This window comes from Oncorhynchus tshawytscha, linkage group LG04 (genome assembly GCF_018296145.1).
Source record: "Oncorhynchus tshawytscha isolate Ot180627B linkage group LG04, Otsh_v2.0, whole genome shotgun sequence".
Lineage (NCBI taxonomy): Eukaryota > Metazoa > Chordata > Actinopteri > Salmoniformes > Salmonidae > Oncorhynchus > Oncorhynchus tshawytscha.
Genome location: NC_056432.1, coordinates 11,303,504 through 11,319,511, shown reverse-complemented (window position 1 = coordinate 11,319,511; position 16,008 = coordinate 11,303,504). Strand labels below are relative to the sequence as shown.

Below are 16,008 nucleotides of genomic sequence, written 5' to 3'. Positions count from 1 at the left end.
TCCCCTCATTTTGTCTGTCATAGTTGAAGTGTACATATGATGAGAATTACAGGCCTCTCTCATCTTTTTAAGTGGGAGAACTTGCACAATTGGTGGCTGACTAAATACTTTTTTGCCCCACTGTGTATATATATATATAAATCGTCCAATTTAGTAGGTTTCAGCTTTTTTTGGTCCTCCAATAATCGGTATTGGTCGTTGAAATATCATAATCGGTCGACCTCTATATTGGAGTGGCCATCACAAAGCCTTGACCTCAATCCTATAGAACATTTGTGGGCAGAACTGAAAAAGCGTGTGTGAGCAAGGAGTCCTTACAATCCTGACTCAGTTACACTCAGTTACACCAGCTCTGTCAGGAGGAATGGGACAAATGAATGGTTTGACCCAAGTTAACCAATTTAAAGGCAATGCTACCAAATACTAATTGAGTGTATATAAACTTCTGACCCACTGGGAATGTGATGAAAGAAATCAAATCTGAAATAAATCAGTCTCTCAACTAAAATAAAATGGTGTTCCTAACTGACCCAAGACAGGGAATTTTTACTAGGATTAAATGTCAGGAATTGTGAATAACTGAGTTTAAATGTATTTGGCTAAGGTGTATGTAAACTTCCGACTTCAACCGTATATGACATGGAGCCATAGGTTGGAATCATAGCATTCCTCAACTTGTCCACTTTGCCTGTAAAATATTAATTAAAGTAGTTTGCAATGTCCAGTTGTTTTGTAATAAATATTCCCTCTGATTTAACAAAAGAGGCGTACATATTCAAATTCCTACCCATAATAGCTTTCAACGTTCTCCACAGTTTTCCCATCACCCTTCACTTCATCAATGTTGTGCTGATAGAATCCCTTCTTCTTGCCTTTGTTTAGCTTGGTCACAAGATTTCTTCATTTACAATAACTTTTCTTATCAAACAGAGTGCCAGATTTACATTGAATCATGAAATTTCTCAGCTCATCATCAATCCATGGGGCACCGTTTGACCTGACAGTGCATTTTCTTAAAGGGGCGTGCTTATCAGCTATACTCATAAATCATTTCTTAAAGGGGCGTGCTTATCAGCTATACTCAAATCATTTCTTAAAGGGGCGTGCTTATCAGCTACACTCATAAATCATTTCTTAAAGGGGCGTGCTTATCAGCTACACTCATAAATCATTTCTTAAAGGGGCGTGCTTATCAGCTATACTCATAAATCATTTCTTAAAGGGGTGTGCTTATCAGCTATATTCATAAATAATTTCTTAAAGGGGCGTGCTTTTCAGCTACACTCAGCTATACTCATCCTTATTACACACTTCTAACCATTGCCCATTCTTAATCTCACCCACAAATGAGTCCTGATTGAACCCTCTGTAGGACCTTGGGTAGATTACAAATGCCTTTGGTATTTTAGTTTTCCTAGTGAGTGCAACCAAGTTACGATCACAACAACCTAGTGCCACTGATACAGCTTTAGAACAATGTTCAGCCATTTTAGTAAAAATGTGATCGTTACAAGTTGATGTGATACCGGACCTATTATGTTCTGGTTGGTAATGTCATAACATGGGTCAGGTTACGTACATTGGCAACAGAAATACATTTATTTTTCATTGGACAGTTGGTGTTTAAAAAAAATCTATTTACCTCCCCCAAAATACATTTCCCTATTTTTATCAGATACCTTATCCAACATTTAGCAAATTACATCAAGATATTTCACATGAAATCTATAGCAGCAAACAACTAGTACAGGTCCTTCCGTTGTTTTGCTGGAATATGATTCAAGATGTAAACTGCAGCTCCACCCCCATATCTATTTCTGAACAAATTGTATCCATGTATAGAGATCTCAGCATCCTCAAAAGAAGAGTCCAAGTGAGTCTCTGATATTGCCAATACATGAATATTGTTTGACTGCACTAGACAGCATATTTCATGAATCTTGTTTCTTAAACTGCATATATTCAAGTGAGCAATTTAACAGACCTTTCTTTGGTAGATTTACAGTATTTGGAATCTGAGAGAGAGATACTCAGTCAGTGCGTGCGTGCGTGCATCAACTGTATGAACTAAGAGCTTTAAGGAAACTTGCATGAACATTTAATGTACATTTGCTCAGTGGGAGCATTAAACGTGTGATCACTATCGCTACACTGACTGTGTGATAAAAGTTAAGTGCATTCCTACCCAGTGTGTTGACACTCAGTGAAATATGGAGCCTATAAGAACGTTCCTCATCTTCCCTTTACTCACTGTAGTGCACAGTAATTACATGGCTAGCGAGTCTCTGCCGTGTGTGTGTGCGTGCGTCAGAGCTGGAGTGGCTAATTTAGTGCATGTAAGGCTGTTCTCTTTCTCTCTTTCCCACTCTGTTTATTTCTCTCTCTTTCCCTCACTCTCTCTCTCTCTCCGCCTGTCTCTTTTAATTTTTCTGACTCCAGACCTGGATTTATTAATGAAGGGACATCTGTTTCATGAATGCGGAAAGAGGCCCCAGAGTCCGGTGGACAGGCCTCTCGCAAAAGTTTTCCAAATTTCACCTTCCATTGATCCAGTGGAAGTGGCCCTTCCGTGCAGGTCCAGCCAGCAGCACAAAACCGAGCCCGGGGAATCAGTAATGCCCAACGTCCCCTCTGATCCTGTGAAACGCAGACGCTGCGCTGAAGGGCATATATAATGGAATTTCATTAATCATAGCCCAGGCAGGGGCTTTGGTCTGTTGTGTTATAATAATGCAGACCTGGCAGGCACTGTGGACTAAAAAGCAGGATGGGAAAAGAACCCATCCTCGCTAACAAACAGTGAGTTTCTTTGCGTGTGTGTGTGTGACTTCGCGGCTCTGCTTGACAGTCTGTCCTGTGGTCTTGGGTAAACAAGTAACTAATTGATGTGGCCATTGTAAACCGGGTTAGAGTGGAGTGTGGGTTGAGATCTGCTGCCTGTCGATGTGCTGTGTCAAGAGAACTGTGTGGCAGTGACTCAGTCACAGCACTCTGGTGGATCATAGTCAAGGTCAGGTGCTGCATGGAGAGATCACGATTCCATTGGGGGTCAGGCTAAATGCGACCAATCTAATTACACTAATTAGCTGAACAATGTCCTCATCAGAATGGAATGTGAACGCACAATTAAAGACGGGGGCACAGACCTGATTGAGGTTTCTCAGAGTGTTATCGTTATGGTAACCGTCCCACTTTAAACGGAGACAGTGAATAGTGTTTTATTTCGTGTTTTTGTGTAAAGAGAGCATTGTTTTGCTGATTTCTGCCAATTTATCTTTTTGTAGTTTGGAATAAGTAGTCAAATGTAACCTGTAACTTAAACTCACGAGCAGTGGTGGGGTGGCGACTGTGGTGGTAAGTGACAGGCAGAGGGATGTGTTAAGACTGCTGCAGGGCACTGTCTATTCCTGGGGCCTTTAACTCAAGCTTGTAACACTCCTGAATGCTGAAAAAATACTTCATTTTGTTCTTATTAATATTATTGTTTTTTTTTGTACCAGAGCAGGACATGAAAGTGGAAGGATTTAATGATTCAACAGACACCCATACAAGTCGTTGAATTGGTTTGAACTAACTCCTCCACAATCCGCTGAGAACTGTTTGAAAAAGTCAAGCCTGCTTCCTGTCATGACTCCTCGCATTAAATTAATCTGCTCTTTTTGTGAGCTTTTGGTCTCGGTTCCCCTGAGGCATTCAGTGATGGCAAGGCTAAGGCTAAACAGTTTTTATCAAAGCCCTTCTGTCAACATCACCAGATATATGAGGTATCGTTCCACAGCGGCTGACATCCAGCCGTGATACTCATGCTCTCTACAAGTGCCGTTAATGGGCTAATTACCCATAAGTATGAGCGAAGTCATCGAGGCTATTGTGAAAGGATTTTTCTAGTATTAAATTAGCGTTACTTTTCATTAGCGTAACTGCCGCTATTTGTTTTAATGGTTGTATTAAAGAGCTCTGATTTAATCAAGTGCTACCCATCAGAACGAGAGAAATTAGCCAAGCAAGACGTTGACAAGCTAAGTTACATTGGGTTTCTCTTCCCTAATAAAGTACTGAACATGCTTAGTATTGCATGTTGCTCTGTTTTATCCATATAGTGCTTAGGGAGTCATGTGCTAGGAGCACCTGGGTCTATCCCCTGGACTGATGCACCATTGACTCTCATGCAGACTTTGTGTTATGTTCTATGTTCTAATCTCTTTCTATGTCAGGCCCATGGGCTTAGTTTGGTTGAGGTGTGTGTAATGAACACAAGCTGTGCTGACTACCTGTGTCCGAATGAGTCCCAGGAAAGACCATACCGAGCCATCTGTAGCTTCACTGCATTGGCCAGTGGCAAAATCTCTCGTCTAAGGCTCCTTTCCTGTTTGGCTAATTCAATGGCTGGTTAATTAAAATACCTGAAATAGTATTTGATCCCAGGTCTGGTCTAGATTGTGAATACCTGAGTGAGGAGATACAATGGTTTCTGTTCTTCATACTGTAAAAACATATCTAAAGCAGAGGTAAGCTAGCCAATAGCTAGCCCAGTTTATTAAACAGGAAATATCAATAACTTCACCTGCCAATATCTCTACAGTGAGTGCTCTTAATACCGCCAGCATGTGATTGGCCTGTTCAAATATTACTCTGAATATTTAATTGTGTTCACTTGTACATTCTGGACCAGAGAACTAGTTCTGGTTAGTAGGTTGGGGATTGTGATGCTTCTACAAGGCTCTCTCTGGTGGCCGAGAAAAGACAACTCACTAGATGTTGTTGGTAAGTTGATCTGAAAGGTTATTTCTGGCTACTCCAGATCTCCATAGCCAGATAAGCCTTTTCTACAGATGGATTTACATGTTTTAATGACTTTCGGTGTTCAATAATAAAGCATTAAAGATGAAAAAAAAGGTCAGATTCCCTGCGGTTATCTTCTCATTGCCAAAAAAAGGGAAGGTGTTTTTTTTATGTGCTATTGCCACATCATATTCCCCTTTTTTAATTACTACAAAGTTCAAAGAAACACTCTGAAAAATTCCCTTTAATAGTTTCACATCATTAAAGATAACACAATTAAAAACGTTTTCAGATTGGGTTTTGCGCTAACCTTTCAATTGAACTCGTCTATTTTAAGCAATGAAAGAGAACTCGTTTACAATCCGCACACAGGAAAATAATATATACACACACACACACACACACACACACACACACACACACACACACACACAACAGTTGATCATCAGTTCTTCTTACATTGCTGACCCGGGATACAATGAATTGGAGGGTTTAGAGCACCCTAATAGAAAACCAGTGCAATCAGCATATGTTTCAAAAGGGAGAATTATGATTGTATTTCATAAGAATGGAATGGATTCTGAAATGAATTAGCTTCTTCTAATTCTCTGGACAGAAGACTGTACAGTGTGAGTGGGACAAGGGGGACAGCAGCAGAGGAGGAACCCACGTGAGCATGTGGGAGAGAGCGACTGGGAGAAACAGTTGCTATGGCCGCTCAGACAGATATGACATGGGACTCATTCTTAGTGTAAGCTTTCTTGTTGCACTTATCCTCCATGCCCTGAGAGAATACCGAGCTGTAGAATTATTATTATTTTTTAAATGAGATTGAGGACAGTGAGAGTGGCCTTGGTGAAAAGTCAGTCTGTTTTTGCCTCTCCAAGGCCTAAGGAATACAGCAGCCACATAGGCAAGGTATTTTTTATTTTCAGAGAATGCAGGAATATTCTGTCTTTGACAACCCTTTACCACTGAAACTGTGTGTGTGTGTGTGTTCGTGCGTGTGCACGGTTTGACATATGCTTCTTTAGTAGCCTGCTATTTTGGTCTGTTCAAGGCAACCAGCCCCCATGCTTGTCTTACTGTATGTGGGCCAGTCAATCATGGTGGTTCGAGGACATGGAGAGACCGACATGGTTACAGAGCAGCAAATGGAGAAGGGCGCCATGGTGACAGAGCAGCAAATAGTGAAGGGCGCCATGGTGACAGAGCAGCAAATAGTGAAGGGCGCCATGGTGACAGAGCAGCAAATAGTGAAGGGCGCCATGGTGACAGAGCAGCAAATAGTGAAGGGCACCATGGTGACAGAGCAGCAAATAGTGAAGGGCGCCATGGTGACAGAGCAGCAAATAGTGAAGGGCGCCATGGTGACAGAGCAGCAAATAGTGAAGGGCGCCATGGTGACAGAGCAGCAAATAGTGAAGGGCGCCATGGTGACAGAGCAGCAAATAGTGAAGGGCGCCATGGTGACAGAGCAGCAAATAGTGAAGGGCGCCATGGTGACAGAGCAGCAAATAGTGAAGGGCGCCATGGTGACAGAGCAGCAAATAGTGAAGGGCGCCATGGTGACAGAGCAGCAAATAGTGAAGGGCGCCATGGTGACAGAGCAGCAAATAGTGAAGGGCGCCATGGTGACAGAGCAGCAAATAGTGAAGGGCGCCATGGTGACAGAGCAGCAAATAGTGAAGGGCGCCATGGTGACAGAGCAGCAAATAGTGAAGGGCGCCATGGTGACAGAGCAGCAAATAGTGAAGGGCACCATGGTGACAGAGCAGCAAATAGTGAAGGGCGCCATGGTGACAGAGCAACAAATAGTGAAGGGCGCCATGGTGACAGAGCAGCAAATGGAGAAGGGCGCCATGGTGACAGAGCAGCAAATGGAGAAGGGCGCCATGGTGACACAGATTTAAAAGCACATCATAAAGTGATTGGGCGAGAAGTTGGACTGACTCCCCAGACAGCCTGTCTTAGGAAAGTGGAGTGTGTTGGAGAGAGAGGGAATAAGAGTTGCAGGGAATCTGTCTACATTTTGGTCTGTGCCTCCCGTCAACTCCCTTTTGGACTGAGAAGGGAGAGGTTATTTTTTACAACTCCCTGAACTTGTCGGAACATATACTGGCTTTGACTGTCTGTACCAAGAGAACACGGTCCCTGAGGAAGATTGGATTCATTTGTCACTGTGTATGTCTATGCCCCGATTTAGATCACTTGGCTCACTGAGCGCATGAATTCAAAGTCCTTACACAGTAATTAGACTACAGTAATGTCTTTGTACGTTTGTCTTATGCTAATATAAAGAATTCCTCTCATGTGTAACGGGTAATCCTCATACATGATAATTACTAGCCAGACATTACAGATGGGGAAAAAGAGAGAAATTACACTTCAAAGCCAAACCTGTACAGGCATGGTGTTGGGCAGTACTTAAAACTAATGTCAAATATCCAAAACACAAAAGCAGCATTACCTTGATTGAAAACAGTCATTTAAAACGAACCTCCAAGACAGCATTAGTGGTAATAACAGCAGCAGTTATGCAACAACTAACACGGATATAATTCAGGAACGCAACGTTACATTTGCTAGACTGCGATCGCAACAATTAAGAGAGCAATTAAAATTGCCTTATGTTTGAAACAAACCCCAGATCAGTGGAGGAATATCACACAGGGCTGAGAGAAACAAGGACAGGAGGAGGTAGAAGCAGAGTAAAGTGTTTAAAGAGATGAAACATTAAACCAAAGCCTCATTTAGTTGTACTCTTTGTGTGTGTGTGTGTGTGTGCGTGCAGGGATGGGGCCAGTGAGAGTAGAATAAATACATAGGGTAGACTGGATGTACATGAAGAATTACAACACAGAAAAATACTGCTAATTTTACTGCTATTTTGTTTTGCACCAGATTCAACATGTTGGAAGGTTGTGTTGCGTTCTCTTTTATCCGACATGGAATTGGAGTCTCCCTTTTCTTTTTTTAACCTTTATTTCACCAGGTCAGTTGATTTGAGGACACATTCTCATTTACATCAACGACCTGAGAGGAGAGGGGATGAAATGAGCCAATTGTAAGCTTCTGGATCTTTCATCAGGCTGGTAGCTGGTCGTGACTTTTCTTCAGAAAGCTCTGGATCCTTAGTCAGTTTTGTCCATTTGGTCAATACCTTTTTTCAGAAGACTCTAGATACTTAATCAGGCTTGCAGCTGATCAATACCTTTCTTCAGAAGGCTCTGGATCCTTAATCAGGCAGGTAGCTGGTCAATACCCTTTCCTTTCCCCCTCCTTCAGGGAGCATGTTTAACCCACACTATAAGGGTTCTGGTCTAAAGTTGTGCACTATATATTGAATATGGTGCCATTTAGGACACGTTCCAACAAATTCTGGGTTTTGGTGTTTTAACTTTTTTTTTGTACATAATGTTTCTGCCACTGTCTCTTATGGAGCTTCTGGAAACCAGAACAGCGATTACTCACCTCGTACTGGACGAAGATTTCTTCTTTAACAATTCGGAGGGAAAGATATACGGCTCCTCCCAGACCAGGTCCAAATCCCAGTAATTTGCTTGAAGAGGAGACACCGATACAGGGTGGGGGGGGGTAGATACGGGTGCTTGGTGAAAATTTGTCGGTGAGTGGATAATGCGCCTTTACCATCCATATGTCCATATGTTTCACGGACTGAGCGACGACATGGATAATATACAGTTGGCTAGGTTTTCCGTGCATCGGCAAGACAGAACAGCAACCTCCAGTAATACGAGGAGTGGTGGTCTGTATCTATTTGTCAACAAAAGCTGTTGCGCTATCTCTAATATTAAGGAAGTCTTTAGGTTTTGCTTGCCTGAGGTAGAGTATCTCATGATAAGCTGTAGACCACACTATTTTCCAAGAGTGTTTTCATCAACGTTTTTCGTAGCTGTCTATTTACCACCACAAACTGATGCTGGCACTAAGACGGCACTGAACGAGCTGACCACACCACTCGTGTTACATGTGCGACCATTGCAAAATCATTTAATCCAAACTGTTTGCGCGCCTCAACGACCGTCTGCATTGCCAGGTGCTAAAATAGAACTTGGTCCTTTTTTTATGCTTGATGCGTTACAAGTCCCGCCTCTCCCATCTCCTCATTGGTTTTTAGGAGCATATACCCACATGGGTGATTGAAAGATGAACTGGGGCCCACACTCCAGTCCAGTTGGTGGTGGTAATGCACCTTAAAGTTGGTTGCCACATATAAAATCCACAGAAGAAGAAGAAGGTGGAGGCAGAGGAGGATAGATTACTAGAAACTAACTAGGTTTCCCTTTTGTCTATGGATTTTCTGTAGGAGTAAAGAACACATGATTTTGTGTGACTCAAAATGGGTCAAAATTCTACAAAGATCCATAAAAAAGGACCTTGTGCATTTCAGGTAAAATAACATCCCTTTGTTTATATCCCAGGACAAATTAGATGGGAACAGCATTCAAGCTAGCTAAATGGCTATGAATGTTTCATGTGTTTAGACCTGTCCCCAAATTAATATAGTTGGTTCAGAGTTTGTTTTGATATTTCAACCTGCGTAGCCTGATCTAGTCTGGTGTGGATGGACAAAATCAACAAGTGTACAATGCTGGACGGTCTAGTCAGCATATAAGGACATAAGCAAACAAGAGAATGCTCAACTAGAAGCGGCGGGATTTTAATGCAGGACAATTTAAATTCATTTTACCTCATTTCTACCAGCATGTCACATGCGCAACCAGAGGAAATCAAACTTTGGACCAACTTTACTCCACATACAGAGACTCATACAAAGCTCCCCCTCTCCCTCCATTTGGCAAATCAGATTCATGTTTACAAGCAAAAACTCAAGCAGGAAGTACCAGGGATTCGCTCAATACGGAAGTGGTCTGATGATGCGGATGCTAAGTTACAGGACTGTTTTGCTAGCACAGACTGGAATATGTTATGGGATTCATCCGATGGCATTAAGGAGTATATCACCTCAGTCACCGGCTTCATCAATAAGTGCAATGAAGACGACGTCCCCACAGTGACCGTACGTCCGTACATATCCCAACCAGAAGCCATGGATCACGGGCCTCCCAAGTGGCGCAGCGGTGGCACTACACACTGAGCTAAAGGCTAGAACTGCCGCATTCAACGAGAGGGACTCTAATCCGGACACTTATAAGAAATCCCGCTATACCCTCCGACAAACAGGCAAAGAGTCTTCTATGCATTCTATGCTTGCTTCAAGGCAAGCAACACTGTGAGTAAGACCTTTTAAACAGGTCAACATTCACAAGGTCGCAGTGCCAGACGGATTACCAGGATTTGTACTCCTAGCATGTGCTAACCAACTGGCAAGTGTCTTCACTGACATTTTCAACCTCTCCCTGACCGAGTCTGTAATACCTACATGTTTCAAGCAGACCACCATAGTCCCTGTGCCCAAGAACGCCAAGGTAACCTGCCTAAATGACTATCAACCCGTGGTACTCACGTCTGTAGCCAGGAAGTGCTTTGAAAGGCTGGTCATGGCAAACATCAACACCATCTTCCCAGAAAGCCTAGACCCATTACAATTTGCATACTGCCCCAACAGATCCACAGATGACGCAATCTCCATTGCACTGGACACACTGGCATTTCCCACCTGGACAAAAGGAACACCTACGTGAGAATGCTGTTCGTTAACTACAGCTCAGCATTCAACAGTGCCCTCAAAACTCAGCACTAAGCTAAGGATCCTGGGACTAAACACCTCCCTCTGCAACTGGATCCTGGACAGGCCGCACCCAGGTGATGAGGGTAGGCAACAACACATCTGCAACATTGATCCTCAACACGGGGACCCTCAGGGGTGCGTGCTTAGACCCCTCCTGTACTTTCTGTTCTCCCACGACTGTGTGGACACGCACGAATCCAACACCATCATTAAGTTTGCAGATGAGACAATGGTGGTAGGCCTGATCACTGACAACAATGAGACATCCTACAGGGAGGAGGTCAGAGAACTGGCGTGGTGTGCCAGGACAACAACCTCTCCCTCAATCTGAGCAAGACAAAAGAGCTGAACATGGATTACAGCAGAAGGGAGGCCGAGCACGCCCCCATTCACATCACTAACAAACTGTCATGGTTCAAACACACCAAGACAGTTGTGAAGAGGGCACCACAACACATATTCACCCTCAGAAGGCCACTTTGTATGGCAACTGCTTGGCATACAAACACAAGGCGCTACAGAAGATGGTGCGTACGGCCATGTACATCACTGGGACCAAGCTTCCTGCCATCCAGGACCTCTATTCCAGGCGGTGTCAGAGGAAGGCCCTAAAAATGGTCAGACTCCAGAAGGGTTGCACATTTTGGGGAATATTCAAAGGTGGAAACTTTCCATGGGAATTAATGGGAATGAATGCAAATGTAATATTAATACCATTAAATGTAGATGTTTTTTGCATTGGATATATTTACCATATCATATGGAGACATAACATAACCTTTTACCTCATCATAAGTAGACATAATTGCAAATTATTAAATCCTTCCAATAGAAAATAAAAAAACTATTTAGTTACGAATTAAACTTTAATTAAATTAGTTGACTCTTCACATGGGGTGATTTCACTGAACAACAAAAGAAAGGGAATATTGAATTATCCCCAATGATCCCTCATCTCCCAAAAACATTTCAACATACATCTGTAAAATGATAGTCTAGAAACTAAAGCTTTGGTTGTCTTTCTCTCAGGCTTCCATGTCTTCTCCCTGGACCTCCTCAATGTCCACCTCTTGAACATCAGACTCCGTAGTCCTCATCTTCACTGTCACTTTCCAACCTTGTTGAGGATGGCTCGTTGTCAGGCTCAAAAAGCCTCAAATTTGCCCGGGTGGGCACCAATTTTTCAACCCTTGTATTGGTCAGCCTGTTGCATGCTTTGGTGTTTGTGAAAAACATTCAGAAATCTCCACCAATACACATTGCCTGTGAGCATCAGAGGTGAACTAGTTGCATACACAGCTCGAGCAAGACTTTCATCAGCATTTCTCTGATTTACATTCCTCCATTGAGTAAAAAAAACCTTCTGATTCCAGAAGTACCATGAGCTGTTGCTATCGATAAGGTGTCTGATTCATAATTTTCCTCCTCGAATAGAAATAGAAGTTTTGTCAGAGGTTGCTTGTTGTGAGCACTGAGGGAACTTTATGCACTTGGCCAGATGATTCTGCATTTTGTTGCATTCTTCACATATGATTTGGCACAGTATTTGAAAATGTACACAGCTTTTCCTTCTACATTAGCTGCAGTGAAATGTCTCCACACATCAGATAGTGCCCATGGCATTTTCCTGTAAAGATTTTTTAAGTTTAAAAAAAACCCAAATACAATTCCATGTACAAGTTAAGCAGTTTGATTAAACAACTCTTTTGTAAGATATGCATTTTTTAAATGAAACATGCATGGAAACAGGTGAATTAACACTCCTCAGTTAGCAAGCTCAAGCAAGCTAAAACCCACATGGTAGCAAAAACTAACTAGCAGAAATTGTGAACAAGTTAGAAATGATTTAAACACACTTTGCTGTAGGCTACTATTTACTAGTTAACAAAAATCATGTATGTCATATCAAATGTATTCACCTCACCCAGTATTGTAATCAAATCTTACCAGAGATCATGAAGTCCTTGGCTCAGACAGTGTAGGAGTTTGGGCTCAATAGCATCTCATTAGTGTGTAAGATCTTGAGAATCAGCTGTACATGTGATGGAAGAATGCACTGTGAATGCAGAGGGTTGCAATTCCATTGAATGGTGGGATAGCTTAACCAAAATATGCCACAAGACGTAGAATTGCCTTGTGTATCCCAAGCTAACTTTTTTTTTAAATGAATTTGAGCAAAAATCCCCAAATTCCCGGAATTAACTTCCCATGTAAAATTTCCATAAAGTTTCCAACCTTTTGCAACCCTAGACTCCAGCCACCCTAGACATAGACTGTTCTCTCTGCTACCACATGGCAAGCGCTTCTGGAGAGCCACGTCCAGGTCCAAGAGGCTCCTTAACAGCTTCTTCCCCCAAGCCATAAGACTGGGGGGAAGAACAGTTTATCAAATGGCTACCCGGACTATTTGCATTGACCCCCTTTTTTTTACACTGCTGCTACTCGCTGTTGATTTATCTATGCATAGTCACTTTACCCCTACCTAAATGTACATGATACCTCCATTACCTCAACTTACCTGTACCCCCGCACAACATTGACTCGGTACCGCTACCCCCTGTGTATAGCCTCCACATTGACTCGGTACCGGTACCCCCTGTATATACCCCCTGTATATAGCCTCCACATTGACCCGGTACCGGTACCCCCTGTATATAGTCTCCACATTGACTCGGTACCGGTACCCCCTGTGTATAGCCTCCACATTGACTCGGTACCGGTACCCCCTGTACATAGCCTCCACATTGACTCGGTACCGGTACCCCCTGTACATAGCCTCCACATTGACTCGGTACCGGTACCCCCTGTGTATAGCCTCCACATTGACTCGGTACCGGTACCCCCTGTACATAGCCTCCACATTGCCTCGGTACCGGTACCCCCTGTGTATAGCCTCCACATTGACTATGTACCGGTACCCCCTGTGTATAGCCTCCACATTGCCTCGGTACCGGTACCCCCTGTGTATAGCCTCCACATTGACTATGTACCGGTACCCCCTGTATATTGTCTCCACATTGACTCGGTACCGGTACCCCTTGTATATAGCCTCCACATTGACCCGGTACCGGTACCCCCTGTATATAGCCTCCACATTGACTCGGTACCGGTACCCCCTGTATATTGTCTCCACATTGACTCGGTACCGGTACCCCCTGTGTATAGCCTCCACATTGACTCGGTACCGGTACTCCTGTACATAGCCTCCACATTGATTCGGTACCGGTACCCCCTGTATATAGCCTCCACATTGACTCGGTACCGGTACCCCCTGTATATTGTCTCCACATTGACTCGGTACCGGTACCCCCTGTGTATAGCCTCCACATTGACTCGGTACCGGTACTCCTGTACATAGCCTCCACATTGACTCGGTACCGGTACCCCCTGTATATAGCCTCCACATTGACTCGGTACCGGTACCCCCTGTGTATAGCCTCCACATTGACTCGGTACCGGTACCCCCTGTATATAGCCTCCACATTGACTCGGTACCGGTACCCCCTGTGTATAGCCTCCACATTGACCCGGTACCGGTACCCCCTGTACATAGCCTCCACATTGACTCGGTACCGGTACCCCCTGTACATAGCCTCCACATTGACTCGGTACCGGTACCCCCTGTACATAGCCTCCACATTGACTCGGTACCGGTACCCCCTGTATATAGCCTCCACATTGACTCGGTACCGGTACCCCCTGTACATAGCCTCCACATTGACTCGGTACCGGTACCCCCTGTACATAGCCTCCACATTGACTCGGTACCGGTACCCCCTGTATATAGCCTCCACATTGACTTGGTACCGGTACCCCCTGTACATAGCCTCCACATTGACTCGGTACCGGTACCCCCTGTACATAGCCTCCACATTGACTCGGTGCCGGTACCCCCTGTACATAGCCTCCACATTGACTCGGTACCGGTACCCCCTGTGTATAGCCTCCACATTGACTCGGTACCGGTACCCCTGTATATAGCCTCCACATTGACTCGGTACCGGTACCTCCTGTATATAGCCTCCACATTGACTCGGTACCGGTACCTCCTGTATATAGCCTCCACATTGACTCTGTACCGGTACCCCCTGTACATAGCCTCCACATTGACTCGGTACCGGTACCCCCTGTATATAGCCTCCACATTTCCTCGGTACCGGTACCCCCTGTACATAGCCTCCACATTGACTCGGTACCGGTACCCCCTGTATATAGCCTCCACATTGACTCGGTACCGGTACCCCCTGTATATAGCCTCCACATTGACTCGGTACCGGTACCCCCTGTATATAGCCTCCACATTGACTCGGTACCGGTACCCCCTGTATATAGCCTCCACATTGACTCGGTACCGGTACCCCCTGTATATAGCCTCCACATTGACTCGGTACCGGTACCCCCTGTGTATAGTCTCCACATTGACTCGGTACCGGTACCCCCTGTATATAGCCTCCACATTGACTCGGTACCGGTACCCCCTGTATATAGCCTCCACATTGACTCTGTACCGGTACCCCCTGTATATAGCCTCCACATTGACTCGGTACCGGTACCCCCTGTATATAGCCTCCACATTGACTCGGTACCGGTACCCCCTGTATATAGCCTCCACATTGACTCGGTACCGGTACCCCCTGTATATGTGTGTGTGATTTTGTGTTACTTTTTTTGGAAAATATTTTCTTACTTAACCAACAACGCAGATTTTTTTTTTTTAAGGGCTTGTAAGTCAGCATTTACACCTGTTGTATTCAGCATTTCACAGTATGTTCTACACCTGTTGTATTTGGCGCTTGTGACAAATACTATTTTATTTGAAATGGTAGGAGGAACATACCAGCTTCAAGTGGTGACCGATTTCACATCCTACGTCACACAGGTGGAAGAGAACCATGGATATCGCTCAATGCAAAAGCCATTTCATTCTATGGTGTCCACAGATCGATACATAAGCAAACATGTTGTCCGGAACCGGTACCAGAACCACGTTCCCCTCTGCTCCTCTCTGCTCCTCTCCCCTCTGCTCCTCTCTGCTCCTCTCCCCTCTGCTCCTCTCTGCTCCTCTCCTCTCTGCTCCTCTCCCCTCTGCTCCCCTCTGCTCCTCTCTGCTCCTCTCCCCTCTGCTCCTCTGCTCCTCTCTGCTCCTCTGCTCCCCTCTGCTCCTCTCTGCTCCTCTCCCCTCTGCTCCTCTCTGCTCCTCTCCCCTCTGCTCCCCTCTGCTCCCCTCTGCTCCTCTCTGCTCCTGTCCCCTCTGCTCCCCTCTGCTCCTCTCTGCTCCTCTCCCCTCTGCTCCTCTCTGCTCCTCTCCCTCTGCTCCTCTCTGCTCCTCTCCCCTCTGCTCCCCTCTGCTCCTCTCTGCTCCTCTCCCCTCTGCTCCCCTCTGCTCCTCTCTGCTCCTCTCCCCTCTGCTCCCCTCTGCTCCTCTCTGCTCCTCTCCCCTCTGCTCCCCTCTGCTCCTCTCTGCTCCTCTCCCCTCTGCTCCTCTCTGCTCCTCTCCCCTCTGCTCCCCT

General features: G+C 44.7%; 1 protein-coding gene across 3 annotated transcripts in view; it reads left to right on the top strand.

Annotated features, from left to right (window-relative positions):
* LOC112246731 (serine-rich coiled-coil domain-containing protein 1-like) overlaps positions 1-16,008 on the top strand; it is a 129,553-nt gene that overhangs the window by 86,558 nt on the left and 26,987 nt on the right. The window lies entirely within an intron of this gene.